The 16782-nt window shown below is 35.6% G+C and overlaps 1 long non-coding RNA gene across 6 annotated transcripts; it reads left to right on the top strand.

Annotated features, from left to right (window-relative positions):
* The first annotated feature begins 405 nt into the window (after window positions 1-405).
* On the top strand, window positions 406-12702 carry LOC120903163. Of its 6 annotated transcripts, none has more exons than XR_005739554.1 (5): window positions 406-1328; window positions 5445-5454; window positions 6608-6755; window positions 11880-11977; window positions 12511-12702. It is a non-coding gene; the product is annotated as an uncharacterized LOC120903163 (long non-coding RNA). The 6 variants fall into 6 exon arrangements; XR_005739552.1 differs by having other exon boundaries at window positions 6583-6755; XR_005739551.1 differs by having other exon boundaries at window positions 5445-5896.
* The last annotated feature ends 4080 nt before the right edge of the window (window positions 12703-16782 follow it).

Raw genomic sequence — 16782 nt, 5'->3', positions numbered from 1 at the left:
TTCCATTAGCAACATCAAGATCAAATGAAATTTATAGAAAATTACAACTATTGAAAGAGATAATTTGAATTCGGGCCATATTATAATAAATTTACATGTTCTATAATGCTGCGTTTCATTTCACTTTTAATGATGGCATTTCAAAAGCCCGTCACGCTCACTCCTATACGCAAAGTGCGTGAGTTCTTCCGCGCATATGTTTTCTCACATCGTCCTCACTATGGAAAGATTCACTTTCTCATTCAATGCTCTCTTTCTTTCGGTTGCTCTCACGCATCCATCCCAAACTCTCATTCTTCGAATCGCTTCTCTCCAGAATCCACCCAAAGCTCCGCTCATTTCCATGCTACAAGCGAGCAGCCCGTAGCATAAACTGTTTCCTTCCCTCTCTCGCTCAGTCTCATCGAAAACATTCGCCGGGTAGGACGTGTTTTCGTCGTCGCGACCATTCAACGACTTTCGTGCGCATTTGGTGTGAGTGTTGAGCTGTTGTATGGAAGGGTAAACGTATCGAGAGGAAGAGGGTTCAGTTGTTGTTTTCGTCCGTGCATCGTTCGTTCCTTGACAACCCAGTGCTGCGCCATGATGTGGAAGCCTCTTCTAGCACTGTCTCCTATGTGTCAAGGGTTGTTGTGATCCCAAAGCATAACTGAAAATCAACCTGCCTCTAGCACAGTCTAGAAGTGTGCATAGTTTCCATGAGAATTTAAAATTTATTCTTACATACGTTTCTTACATACATTCTTACATACGTTGGTGTAAAAAGTTGAAGTGTCCTTTCAAGGACGCCTGTCGACGTTCGTTAAAAATACATAAAATGAAAAAATAGTGCAACGGCATGGGCATGAGCGAATATTGAAAATATAACCCCACCACGACTGCTCTTCAAGTGACCGTGAAACTAATGATAGTGTCCGACCGGTAGTGAGAAAGTGTGAGAAAACGCCTATGGGAAGATGCATCCGATACTGCTGTCACAATCTGCATGATCAACGACCTCTTCTGTGGCGGCAATACAATAAAAAAATACATAAAGATGAACAATAATCTCTTTTATCGCGTATCTCAAGCTCACCAAAAGACACATTACTTCTTATTTTCATCACAAAAGCAAACACAAGAAGTATTAACAAAGGTGTTTTCTAGTGAATCGTTAACTCCTGTATCAGAAACACAGCACAGTGCAATGATATACGAACTGAATTACAAATGACGTCTGATAAATCGAATTTGGATTAACAACGAATGATTTATCACCTTTGAACGAATAAAACGTAGATAACATAATCGCATCGACCAACGCAACCATCGGAGATAGTTCCTACACGGTAAGTTAGTTGTACAATGTTTTTACACATCACTTCACCCGTGTATCTCTTACATCATGATGTAATGTGCCCTCGGTGAACTTCTGAAACAAAAGGCCCCTGTTCCCCATACGTCTTCTGTGTACGCCATGCTTCGTGCGCTATAATGAACATACTCTTCTGGACAATTGCGTGCTTTGCCAGTCCTTTGGTTCACAAATTGGATTTAGATGAGGTGGAGCCTGCCATCCAATAACTCCGAAAACACTTCACCGACCTCCCTGTGGGACTTTGGAGGAAATTGTATTGCTTTCCTTCTTTCCTTTATGTCAATTCAATCACGGTTTGATTACATTCATTTTGTCAACCTTGACCGCAATACCGGCCGGCTCTCATGAACCAGACGCAATACTTCGATCCAAAGATCAAGTATATTTGCTCCAGCAATCTAACATAAACGCGTGATCTACGAACCTCTATCAAGAGTGCAGGAAGCTGTGGTTACTTTTACAACAAAAATAACAGGCCAAGTGTTCCCTGAAATTCATCCATTCCGAACAACGCTCACGAACGTCTTTCTAGCAGACGCTTTATCTGTATGGTACGAGGGTAATATTCTACTACATAAACCAGCCCAACAACCGGCAGAAGGAGGAGGACCCTTTTATGTCTGCCATATGATACGGCGTTTTGCCTCATTCGATGGAATGCCAGAGATGGTTGGTCTTGTGCGAACGATAAGAAGAGCGAAGGATGGGATCAATAACATAAATGATTATTTTTGGCCTAATTCGCTTCTGTTTCGTTTTCCATGGCGAAGGATAATGTATTGGAAAATATCCCCTTTCCCGTGTTGTTTATAATCTGAAGTTGGGAAGTTTATAATCAGGTTTTACACCAGAGGTCGATAAACTTTTGCACCTGAAAGAGCCAAATTTTACGAAAAATGTTAGTAGAGATCTACGTGAAGAGCCAAATAGATAACATAAGAGTAAAAATGTTTAATCATTCCATGGAATATACGTACGGCGAAGAGGCCATCTAGACAGTAAAAATTCGCATACTACACTATAGACCTAACAAAAGCAATGTGATGCCGGCAAAGGTCAGATGAAATTTTCTTCACATGATAGAATATTATTAAAGACATTAAGACATGAAGACTTTATGTATGTGTTTATGTTTATGTTTTAAATATAATTATAAATGTAGTATCAGAATGAGAAAATACTGATTTCAAGTAGAAAAAAAAACATTACTCTACGCTTATGAGTCACATCGAATACAATCTTTAATGTAGCAATGTTACGTACGTTATTTTTTAGTTCAGTGAATTAGCTAAACTGAAAATTATATGTTACCGTGACTAATCACTATTTTTCCTAAGGTTCAATAGAACATTACTCTACTCAGCTTAACAATGTTTTGCGTTACTCGGCTCAATAATGTTTATACATACATCATTGCACCAATCAGTCGCAGATTGAAAAGTAAACGTATTATTATCTTTCTTTGCTTGGGTCGATATCGTTTTACATTTGGGTAATAGAGGAAAAATAAATTGCTGACCTATTGAATTTCTCCCATTCCAACATCAACTGAATATGATGATGCAAATCTACCTAGGGGGTATCAAGTAGATAGATTTTATGGTTAATTTCACATCATTGTTAAATTTTAAAACCATATTGAAATGCTGCTTGACTGTTTATAATCTCAAAGCACTGAAACCTCGATGATCTATCCAAAAATTAAAACAGCCTGCAAAATATTCTTAAATATTGGCAAAATATTCAACATCATAGAAAGCTTTAACACAATAAAAATGACAGAAAGTTGACATACTTGAACTGGATGTTTACATGCAGACATACATACAGGAACCAGGAACACAAACACAGGAATGCTCCAATTTCATTTATCTTTTTTTAACATAGTCAATTAATGCATTGGCCTCGATTTTACCCTGATCAAGTCATGCATCTAGTTTATTGAAGTACTCCGATGTAGCCAATCGAGGAAAAAGTCATTCAAACATTTCCTCACTTCATTCCATATAAAATCAGACACAAACATTGTATCAAACAGGCGTTGAGAAAGTTGAACAAATCGAAAAACTCCGCAAAGTATCGTCACGCTCGTGAAGTTTTTGATGAGTTTTGATGTGTGGTAGCATCTCCTTCTCCCTTTCTGGGTCCATTCATTTCGAGGAGTCTTCATTCACGATGCTTTCTACGTTCTGCGCTCTGTCTGTCATAATGCAGCCGCTCATCTCAATTGCCTGCCATTTCCTCAGCTCAATCTTTACCGCGCACATCCAATTCAGTAACTGCCTATTGAAGACCGAAACGTCGTCAATCATTCACTTCAACTTTATATTGGCATAACGATTATAATTATGCTTAATTTGCTTCATTTAAATAAATGAATAAATTATTGCCGCACTTGCCATGGTTTTGCTGTAAGGCGAGATGCAAAGCAGTGCGTAAAGAAGGGATATAAACATTGTTATAAAGACTGTTCTAATTTGATGAAAACCTTGGGATGAATACATTTTTTGATTGTTTCACTTTTTATTGAAGGCTCAGGCCATCTTGATTATAAATAATAACCTTTATTACACTTTTTCCTTTCATTATTCTAGATTCGGTTGACAGTGTTTGAATGTATACAACAACTGTTAATATGTTCGTTGTCATTGAATATTAAATGTCCAAAAACTGCTTAAATGAATCCATTTACAAAAACACTCGAAGCACTGAAGTGTCTGTAGAAGTTTTACGCCGCTACTACAACCCTCTGTAATAGCCGGACAACTTAAAAGAAGCCAGTTTCTATATGAAATCATTAAGATGTCTGTGTGCTCTGTTTCTTGTCTTGCTATTACTTTACGGTCGTAGGATGGTTTTTTAAATGTAGGTTTTTGTTATGGTCGCTCAAAACCTTCAACAACTAATGTGCTGCTTCCAAACGAGTATGAACGAGATAAAGATTCAGAAATTGATAATTAATGTTCTCCGTGACAAGGGCACAAAGTATCTGAAGATTTGCCCTTTAATGCGGTGCTTTTTGCTGTTGCATTGCAAGCTGATGGGCTCGACGATTTAACATATATTGCTCGATGTCATCAAAGTGAAAGCATATTATCCAGTGCTGCTTTGAGTCATGTTATCTTCGTTTTGTGAATCTTGCCTCTTTTCTTTCAGATGGATGCCACGATACTGACCCTCCAAAATTGTGGCAAGTGATTTATCACCGTCACTGTCCATGATAACAACCAAAGGGTTTTTGGGATGCTTTTTCCGCAGTATTTCCTTTGTGTTCATGTTCGAGTGAGACATTGTCCCCGCAGTATCGTTTTATTTGCATAGATAGTATAAAAACCATTTTGCCCCATTCCATCCTGAATCGCTATATGTGACCTGTTTTATTCCACCTTTGGGGCTTACAGGTGATTCTCAATCAAAACTTTACCCATTGTCGAATCTTTCAAGGGAGCTTGTAAATAAATCATGGCTCTCAACGACTGAGGCTAGCGCCTTATTAAAGTTATCGTGCACACACAACATCGTTTGAATTGGTTAGGCACGAAGGTTCAGATAATTTAACCTTAATTACGGGTGAAACCGGAAGGGATTTAGCTGCAAGGAAGGATTAAAATGCGTAGTCAAATTTACATTCTCTTTCTAAACTTTGTTTGGGTTTGAGATGGAAGGATAAACAAAACCTCTGAGGCTCCCAAAGCTAACCCAAAACTTGTCAACATTAATGTGTTGAACTGGTATTCAGGGCTGGGTCAAGAAGGAAACTGCAAATAATTCTATCACGGACGCACCATTAACTCAAAATAACTCACTTGATATGGAACATTTTTGAGGCGTTCTTGAGTGTTCTAATGTTGTTGTTTTTCAATAGAGGGAACAACATTAAAAAATTAGTCTCAATTATTAACAATTAAACACATTTAATATCAACCATTTTTCGAACAAATAAGATGGATACGAAATTTTACAAAGTATAAGTATTATTTATTTAACTTTATTAACAAAACATAAGATTTTTTTCATTTCAAACTCTTTATTCAACGACTGTAAACTTATTACCTACAACATACTTCATTCATTCTTTCATTTCCAGTTGCAATCGAGTAAGGATTTCCCTATAAAGAACACAAGTGGATGCATTCAACAACAAAAATAAACGTCAAAAGCATAATTTTAACAAATTACATCCTAAGGACTCTAACTGGAGTAACCGAAACTTTTGGAAAATTACAATTATTCTTATGCAAAAATGATGCAAAACGGAATTACCACAATTCAAGACGAATGTCTTCAGCAGCTTGTTTGCTTTCATTTTGACACTCAACAACATGAAATAGAATTTTGGAATCGAGTAAACAAAAGACGAGCATGGATAACAAGGTGACGTTAAGTAATTGGAAAACTTCGTTGCATAAAGTCGAGCTGCAGAAAATTGCGATCGTTTGGACATTGTTCAAATAGAGGCTTTTGGTATCAGAAATGAAGAAACCTCCAATTACCATTCTATTTCACTATAAGACCGATTCTATGTCGTATGGTGGTTAGGTAAGAAACAAAAATATTCAAAATAACCAATAAATTAATTACCTGAATTAAACATGGTGAGACATGCTTCTCTAATTTTGCCATGGCTATAGTTTGAAATGAATAAAATATTTAAACATTTGATTGAATTCATTTTCCATCATAGAAAGGTACCATCATAGAAATTTAAGATTCCCATCCAATAATCCTTTTCATCACGAATACTAGGAATGTTAAAGAACGGACAGTAGTCATTGGACTGTGAAAACCCCTACCAACAATAAAAGACGTGCAGAAGACGCTATTTTCATTGTTGCTTTTGATCGTCTTGAAGAACTTTTCATTGACCAAAATCCTTAAAGGCTTACTTGATGCTTTCATAAATTGAATACACTTTTCCATAAGACTGAAATTTCGTTATTTTTTTTTTACTCTCATTCGTGTAGCAATGAAGATGTATAGAATGTTTACCAGCTGTATCCATGACGTTGGCAGCTTCGTTCTCACAATGGAATACAGTTGCGAATGCTTGAATAGGTCGTAAATTTGTTCTTTTTTTGATCATATTTTTTCGCATAAAAGTCACTTATAGAATATCTTAGCTATCCAATAGTAAAAAGCTCAGGATCACGGTTGAGCTTTTAATTTAACATAACTGTATAGAATCGACAGCTGTGGTATGCATTCTTTCATTTTTTTCTTTTAAGGATTTCTCTTCCTTTCATTAAACAGGTAATCGAGGGCGAAAATATTTTCAACAAATGTTCAGAAATAACTTGAATTAAAGATGCCCAGGATACAGAAGCCAATAACATACGTTTCTGCATACAAAGAAACTAAGTCGGATAATGATTCACAATGAATGATATTCCTTCGTAAGGTAAGATACAGCAATAAAGTTCATCCTAGTTAAGTTTAATTTTAATAAAGTTTTTAATAATCCATGTATTGATCACATTAAGAGTATTCCCATAACGTCTACTTTTTATCAATTTTGAGCTTGTCAATTTTGTCTTTTGACAATGTATGAGCTCGTCAGAAAGGTTTAGGTCACCCAAGAAACTATGAGATTCATCAGCTCATGTGTTTCGGATACACAAGACGATCAACTATCTTCCATGGCTAAACTGAATTGTTTGTGATGTACAATCAAATTTTCATGTGCTGCATTGAACAGACCGAACTGCGCTGCTCATTGAAAATTATATAAATCAATGTTGTGGCTTTCTCTAGTTAATCTTAAATACATATTTTATAGAATTGTAAACTGAACTAATCGCTTGTTCTATATTGGGTCAAGCTAATTACCCTCGTCCCTATAGAACCAGGGGCTATCTAACAGATGTATTGCCAGGTCATATCATTATAATGATAAATAAACCAAAATTTGTCCAAAGGACGCACACAAATGCTGATACTTGATGGATATTACACATTGAACGGAGAGAAATATTATGAAACCAATCACTTTTCGCATCAAATTTTGATCATAGATGTGAAGATTGCATCTTCTTGCACAATGGTGGTACATTACTGATAGTAATTTTTTCAATCAATCTTAGAAGACCAATACAATAAGAAAATAGTTTCCCATCTCTACTGTTACTTGTACGATACACTGATCACACCATTTGTGTTCGCATATTTTGATACTTGTTTTCCACTTCATCATCGATACATAGAAAACTTTAAGTATGTCTACTTGTCTTGTTCGTTTGTCGTCAACCGAGTCAACGTCATAAATTGCTGAAGAAATTTCAACTCGAGCATATTGAAATGTCTTCGAAGAAGTCATACATACTCAACAAGATGTATATACTCAAGTCAACATACTCAAAAGCTCATTTCGAAAATTATTTTATTCTTTTAATGCAATTTGTTGATGTTGGAACCATGGGATATGCACCATTATTTGCAGCATAAGGACATTTCAATTTTTATCGTAAACTGCACATTTTCAAGTTTCATGGTTGATAAATGATTAATTGACTTCACATTAAAATTCCTTAAATTTAAGCAACTTACCGTTTAGGCGTTAGTTTATAACCAAAACAAAACAAGATACAAAACAAAACTAGCAGAAGATCCATAGGCCTATAAACTATTACGCATTGGGCCAACCCGAACCCTTTCAGTTCGCTATCTTTAATGACACCATTTGATATGTTCCATAAACGAAACGGCTGCAAATGCGTGTGCAATATGGAAGACCATCGATTATCATAAAATGATAACGTTTTCATCAAACTAAACTATTCAACGCAACATTACAGTCCGCCCTTCTGTCCCTATCTTTTTGATGGTGATGCTCGCCCATTTGCTTGGCACAGATAACGGGCCGAAAGGGCGATCCACATTAACAGACCATCAAGCGGGCCAGCACGAAGATCGAAAGGACGCCAAAATACGAGATGGAGACTTCTTATCTTATCTGCAGCCCATCACTGACAGCGAACATTGGCCGTCGAAAATGTCCAGCTACGAGTTGGAAGCCACGGGTTCGACAACGATTTCCCATTAGTGGTGTCAGCACAGTATGAATGTCTACTACCAAATGTCCACAATGTGCATACATGCAATGATACATGCAATGCAAGCGAATTGAACCACTTCATCTTGCCGTTTTGCGTTCATGTTTTGTCTTTTGAGTAAGATTTCTACAAAAAAACATCTCAGTAAAATCATCTTTCCGTCATCTAAAGTGGTCCGCGGGTCTTCTTTCTGCTTTTCATTTAATAGCCCATTAGTCAACACCTGGCTCTCCACACTCGTCATCATTAATGGTTGATGTTGGTTGTGTTTTATACGCTCAAAAAGGAAGCCATAAATTATCATTGCTTTTGAAATCACATGATTCCACCTCGTATTCAAGACACTCTGACATTAACAGACTAGAAATGCCGTCTCGATCCGCGTGCTGATCCATTTTTATGTCAATCTCTTATGGTGTCCGATTCAGATGCAGTCAATTGAATATTAAATAGAGAGGAGCAGTCGTTGATTATACTATACTGAAAACAAGTTATTAAAATGATATTATCAGTTTTGTTAATGGAAAATTAGATACTTGTTATTTTACACTTATTTTTTGCCTTCTAGGACGAAATACTTCTATTTCTAACACCATGAAAGCTATACTATACTTAGAATCAATTCGACTAGTATTGGTTTTTTTTAACCTCAATACTTCTACATAATTTGAAATTGAGTTAGTTTTTGTAGGCCTAAAAACGCAATCATTTTTACAGCGTTCCGTTTATGAAAGCAAAAATTTATGCAAACGTAGATCGCTCATTGACATTGAGACCATCATATAATGTTGCACTGCTCCTCGTTACGATGAAATTGCATCAATCGCTATCAAATCAATCAATAAAATTCATTTTAAGAAACCCTCAAATGGGTAAATAGCCTTAGCCAGCATAGGGTAAAGGTAAATAGCCAAATGCTCTTTAGAGATGCTTTATTTTGCTGCAATGTTAGGTATGTTATACCACGTTATAACATAGACTATGCAATGTCTTGTTGATTTACCGACATTCCTTGGTCAGTAGGCAAACATAGTTTTCAAAAGATTTATTGTTGTTTCGTAGTGGACTCAAAATATTTGCTGGAAGATTCTATAATCTTCAAATCATTTATGGGACATTGTCCGCCGCTAGCAGGAAAAAGAGAAGCACTCCGCCCTTTTTAAAAACAAACTTATTTGAGACCAGCACAGCACAAGATTTATTACAAGATTAGCCAAATTTATATCTTACTCTCATATAAGAATTCTGTAACTTACAACAGAAATTATATAATAATAAAATAGATTAATAAATAATAATAAAATACTATATGCCTAATGAAGTTACAAAAATCAGGGACTTTGCACTCAGTCTGTTTTGCCAAACTAACATGAAAAGAATATTTACCAATTCACGGACTTTAATTGCTATGCTCCAGAAATATATTTTTTATATTCTCTTCGTTTGGTCGAAAAAGATTTGTAGACTTACATGACATGTGCATCTTACTCCCCAACATTAAACAACATGCTGACTGGTGATGTAATTATACGCACGTCTGCCACGCTCGACTTGTTATGCGCACGTGTCGTTAGCATGTCACGTCACTTAGTCGGTTTCTCCTTTTTTTCTGTTAGCCTCATGATCGCTTTTGTCACTTGACAAGTATATACTAGCACCAGTTTGCTTAGTCAAGAATCATTCCAAATTTAATGCAAGAAATTTTATCCTTCTTTAGGGCTAATGTTTAATGCTCCAATGAGCATTATGTAATCATAAGTTCAATTTTACATTTGCTTCCCATTTTCTCTCAACATAAAATAAGACGCAACTTAACATTTACTCTATAACAAAATATTCAACCCTATTATATCATTGAACAACCAAATAATAAAAGTGTCTGTATTTTGTATTCTTCACGAATAACAAATTAACTTTTACACAAAGCGATTTAACGGAGTAGTGACAAATCCAGTTCAGATTTGAATTATGTATCATCCCAACTCATGTTATTACATTGGTTCATTTACTATGGTTCAAATCCCTAATTGTTAAGTTTAACAACTTCTCTATAAGTCCCTCATGTGATATGTTTCAAGTGTTTCAGCTGGGACTAAATCTACATTGTCCGACAAAACGCGAACGCATCATTCTCCATCCATTGAGTGGGAAGAAACTCAAACAACTGATTTATGAGCTCGAAGCACGTAAGTCGTTGAAGAGGCTTTACTGCAACGATACTGGATATGCACACTATAGGTCCAACCGAAATAATTTAATCTCAACCGTTTAATCAATCGACACATGTATTAGCGAGACAGGTAACAGACCAGCTATAGTTTATTACTGTTCAAACTGTCTAGCCAGGCAAAACTGCTGACATCAAATGCCAAACCACATAACAAGCTTTCAAACTATACAACGTCTTCAATGACAATCCGCCGTCGTCGATAAAATAACCACCGACATCGTGAATGACCTTTGACAGCTCGTCAGCTCGCAAAAATACTTTCGCGAACAAGTCGTGTATTTGCTTTATAATTGGGTTGTTTTTCAAGTGAAGTTTAAGATAACTTGATTCATTTTGGATACGATATCAGATTGCAGTTCGGATATCTATAACAGTTTATCACAAGATTTGCTCCTCTGTTCTCTATTAACATTTTTTTGTGAAAATTAAAAAAATACTAGACAACCAACTTATGGCAAAACTGAGAGTACGCGAATTGTAATTGGAAACAATCAAAAAGTGGTTTTGGTACCCATTAAATAAATTTCAAAGCCCCTTTGCCGAAAATTTCACAATCAATAAAGAGTAATGATCCGACTGGTGGCAACACGTCCGAGCAGTCAGAATTGGATGCGTCTTTCATCAGATTACAAAGACTCGCACTTTTTAAATTGATTCTTTATGAAAATGGTAACGAAAAACTTTACAATTTCTTTCACACTTCTTTCGTTAAGTTTCAATGCGAAAAGTTGTCATGGCTAAAACAGTCCATTTATGTTGTCATACTGCCGTATATTGCATCAAGAAACCTTTCTCGTTTTCCTTATGTTTGTTTTTAATTGCCAACTAGTGATTGCACCCTACACAGTGACTGCATCGAACTTTATTTCTTTTCACATCTCCGTTGCGTTTCTATTTTTAATCCAATTGCTACCACACACTATTCCTAAAGGAATCATAATTTCTTTAATTTCTGGAACGACCTGTTTCCGCTACGATCTCTGTTTCAGTGAAGGAAAAACATTTATTGAAGGAAACATCTTAATTCAGACAAAAACTAACTATAATTACTCAATTACGCAAATTGAATTTAATACAACGAAGCGTTGAATTGTTTTCACTGAAATGCTTGAAAAATATCAACATTTTGTTGAAAAAAAAGCTAAACATAATAATTAAAAAAAACATAATAATTAATAAAACACAATTCCCTAAATCGTAAAAAAATTAACATAAATATTGTCCATTTTGTGTTTCATTATAGATGCTTCTGTTGGTTTTGTTTCAGGAAAATTGAAGTAATTACAAGGTATCTTTAATAAAGAGTTCTGGTCGAAAGCCGAACCACAGCAAACAATTCTGGTGAGTATAGTATGATTTTAATTTATTATATAAACTTAACATTATTTGACCAGTTATTTTGTTGAAAGGTGCGTGACAGCGTTAAACATGTTAAAATTTAGTTTCTTGAATATATTTGAGTATCCTATCCGTGCGCTTTAACTTTAAACAATAAATTTCCTCTGCAAAAGCTCAACCATGGTAAAAAAATAAAGCAGTAGATTAATTACAATCTCTTCCTTTCCTTGCAAATACTGTTCCTTAAAGAACTTGATGAGCTATCTATGCGAAATAATTACCCTTAATTACTTACTGTTGGGAATCTTTTCTTCACCATTGTCTCTCCCGTTGGTAATTAACCTTTTTGTGTGGGATCATGTACCATTAGTGCCAAATGCTTCAAGCGATCGTAGATCACTGCTTAGCGAAAGTTCTGAAACGTACTTCTAAACGCTGCTCGTATATGCTATAGCTTATATCTTTTGAATAAAATATTCATGTAACTGCAACAACAATCATTTGTTTTAATACCTTTTTTTCTTCATCTTTTCCAGGTTGCATATAACACATACAATAGCATAGAAAAAGCACTGTACCACAAATCATAGAATTGAATTGTACAACATCGGCTAGACATTTCCACTGTGCTGACCCAATAATACACAATATCCAACACTTCTCAAACATATTTCTTTATCACAAATCATACACAGATACAAAAATAAAAGAAATATGTAAAAAAAGAACACTTTGTTTCTCAATATCTTTCGAAATACTTATTCTCTTTCACATATGTTTGGTATACATTTGAAAGAAACTTTTCTCACAGGTTGCATCAACGATGTATCGTGAAGGTTTGTTTGTTTTAAGATTAGATTGATTTCAGATTTTGCAGAGCGTCAAAATAAAATTATTACAATATCTTGATCCTTACCAAACACAAGTTGCAACAAGATATCTTTCGACAAATTAGTAATAAAGTCCCAGAAATGTATATCTTTGAGTTGAAGGAACATGATCGTTCAAGCTGAGGATATCACGCGAAGAAAGATGATTCATTTTAAAAATTATTTTACTTCTTGCCTTCTGAACGCCACCTCGTTAGTTGCAGCTATACTTAAGAACATTCTGAGAACTAACAAAACTGGAACGCATTTACAAGCCGCTGGATCATGGGACATTTATCATCCACGCAATCCGTGACAGAAATTAATGCGACATGTGAGTAAACTTCAAGATGCTGCAAACCTCAACGTATTTTAATTCTAAACATATGTAGCCTTAACGATTGTGTTTGTTGGACGGCCATTAATAATGACTGAATCAGTTCTCATTTATAAGACGATCTTCTTCATTTGTTTAAGACAACATTCCAGTATCATTTATAAATGGCTATTTCCTTCGTTTTTTGCAAATATCTCACATAATTACACATATTTACATAACAATTATTAGTTTTATTGGGCTTTCTTTATTTTGGCAAGTGATGTACTAGAAGGAATCGTTCTATAGACACTAAAATGTATCAAACGTTTAACTATGCAGTGAGCATAATGTTTTTAGTAAATCTTAAGACTGAATTTCTATAGAAGCTTTATATCAAACAAAAAACTGAGCAGCAAATGTGAAAAAACCACAGGAAACTTATCCTCGGAAGTTTAGACAGGGCATTCCGCTGGTGCACAGTACAAATTAACCTTCGCGATACGGTGATGATCCTTTCCTTCCTGGTTTGCGTTGGTGGATGCGTTCGATTCTCACGACCCATGACCGAAGCGCTGGCCATTTTCATCGAAACCATTTATCTTTCCTTCCTTCCTGTGCACGGTTTGAAAATATTCGCCGCGCCTTACGGTTTGAATTATGCACGCAATCGTGGTTTTATTTGCGTGAAATATCGCCCGATCTCCTGGGCCAGGGTAGGTGTGGAGATTCGTGCCGTGGCATAAAAAATGAATCAGCGGAAAAGATAATCTGTTAAGCACAATTAGCCGTAGAGTGGTGTAAGGGCAAACTAGTGAGCCTTCTACAAAATGAATGAAATTTTCTCGTTCGGATATTTTTTTCAGCGAATTTCATTTCAGTGTGTTGAATAATGCTTTGCACTAAGAACAGGGTGCCAGAATGGATTACGTTACAATTATTTTTTTATTGGGAAAACATAGTGTTTGCTGTGCATTTATCTTATTGTATTCCACATACAGCTTAGACATAATTGAAACAAGAATAAATTCGGATACTCATTGCCAAATCTTAACCTCATTTTCATTAAAATCATCAGCTAAAAATAGTTGACCTTTGATCGAAATGTTTTTGTAATCCTTTAACGAAAACATTAACTCACTCTGTAACCCAAACAGTTTAGCAAGCGTAACCCTATCTCTGCTTCTCCTCTGGCTGAATGATTGCCTGGGAATGAGCTTTACATCAAACATATGTGTTTGAATACGCCTCTTGCTTTCAACTGTGCGTGGGATGAGAACGTGGGATTCACATGTGATGGATTTAATCGACAACTAAGACAAGAATCAATATTAATCTGTCAATCAAGTTTCGCTGCTTTTTTCCACTTTCACTCAAGATTCTACGGTTTCGTGTTTCATTAACAGTGTGCTGAAACGTACACAGGATGCAAGATTTCGATGTTTGATTGACATCTTCATTGGCAGCGTTGATGGTTCCTTCATCACATACGTGCAGATATGCTAATGACGAAGTTAAATGATATGCATATTTCCTTTGCAAAAACCACTCAACAGTTGCAATGAAACGTGATATGTAATGTTTGTTCGGCCGAGAATTCGAAGCAAGATGCATAGAATCAATAAAAACAATAAATGCTAAGTTATCGATTTTATACAACTTATTCCTAGACCTCCACAACGAATCTATCACATCGATTACTTGTTTTGAAGAACCTTAAACAAATAAACAAGAAAACACATGCATACCGAGGTGAACGTTGCCGCCTCTACACAAATGTGTTTCGTTAATCCCACTCAAAACCTCAAAAACGGATACCGCGTACAACCTATCAAACCACATAATCGTTTTCTCACACACAATTCGAAACAATTCAATTTGGTTTCGTGGGTAGAGAAACGCCCTTTCATGCGTGTAACAAAACTTGTTTCGCTGTAAAATCTGCTAAGTTCGTGTGTGGCATAAAACAGCAAGATTAATTGTTTTTCTTGAAGGCGGTGTTCATTGTCACGAGTTGAAGTTAATAAACGATATAATTTATTTTCCGCTGTATTATTAGCAAGAGTATCGTGAATGCGATATATATATATAGTGAATTATGTTAACAGATACTTTGAAATAAACAGGAACAATTCGTATAACTTTAAAATTGCATGGTACATATTCATGTTTTAATTCATTACATTATCACACAATCGTAAATACAAAATATTAAACTAACTCGTGAAAACATACTAAAACCAAACTATAGTAACACCCTTCAAAGCCAAGTGGGAACATTCTGTATCTTATTGTTACGATCTCACCACAGCAGTATAGCACCATAAAGCATTACACATGATCTTGATGACAACAGCCACATGCTTCTTTTGAGCACATTCATTTTAACCCACCTCTCTTGACAATGGAACCTAAGAACGAAGATATCACAATCCGAACAAAGGTAGCAGTAGTGGTTGATTGGATGACAATCGTACGATCATTTCCACGTCTGGCTCAACATTTTTGTACGAAGATCACCTTTGTTGTATATTATGTCGTTTACACCTTTGTCGTCATAATTGTTATACCAGGCTCACCATTGGTCTTCTTTTAGGATTGATTTATAATGTCTGAACAGCACAATAGTAGCTTTTTCAGGGTATATTCATTACATTTCAGGGTATAGTTATTACAGGCACAATTTAACATCATATTCGTCCATCATGCAAATCGCGTGTGATTATCATGACTTTTTCAAACATTTATTTAAAAAAGAGAAAATATTGCACCTTTTTTAATTGAAAACTAATAATTTGATTCTGTTGAAACACAAAACTGTGAAAATCAAATTAAATTTATTCTTTTTTTTTATTCAGGAGGAACGGGCCAAAAAGGCCGTATTGCTATATTCATTTTACCTGAATAGGAATTTTTCGAGGCCCAGAATGCCATAACCTTGCTCAAGTTAATATGCATACATAAAATGCAAATGCAAAATGCTCTCCATTACTGTGCTTCCGTATAGCAAAGCCGAAATTTCAACACAGCAATTTAAATCGCTACAAACACTAACTAACTAGGTAGAGACCAGCATGCACATTGGACTACACACTCATTCCCGTCCTACAAACTATCAGTTACTGGCAAACTACTGGCATGCGCAGCTACCAATCACTCCTTGGAGTGTCCTTAAGAATAAGTTCTTCCACATTAATATTCATAGCATGTGCAAACATTTTGAACGAAATAGATTTTCCATTCGCTCTGCTTTAACCAACGAGGATCATCTTCAGAGGAAAAATAAAATCGTAACGGTACTCCCGTAATCGAAGCAAGTACAAATCGCATTAAAGCGTAAAAGACCCTCGACAAACGTGCCATTCTGTATTTCTGTATTCTGTGTTCTACCTCATGACTTGGATATTATGTATTCAATTTTTTGCACTAAAAGTCTGACTATCACGAGCAGTAACATAACTACTGGACTATAGCGAGCGGCAAGGGTAAAAGTTTTCCCACACGGAAATGATATGCAATTTATTTTTGTTTAGCTTTTAACACCTTTTAGCGGCATGGAGTTTTGTTTTCATTTATCCTTTATCGGTAATTAATATTCACAATGAATGAACAATATTTTAAAT

The sequence above is a fragment of the Anopheles arabiensis genome, chromosome 3 (genome assembly GCF_016920715.1).
Source record: "Anopheles arabiensis isolate DONGOLA chromosome 3, AaraD3, whole genome shotgun sequence".
NCBI classification, from domain to species: domain Eukaryota; kingdom Metazoa; phylum Arthropoda; class Insecta; order Diptera; family Culicidae; genus Anopheles; species Anopheles arabiensis.
The sequence above is the reverse complement of the archived record's forward strand: the minus strand, read 5'-3'. Positions and strand labels throughout refer to the sequence as shown.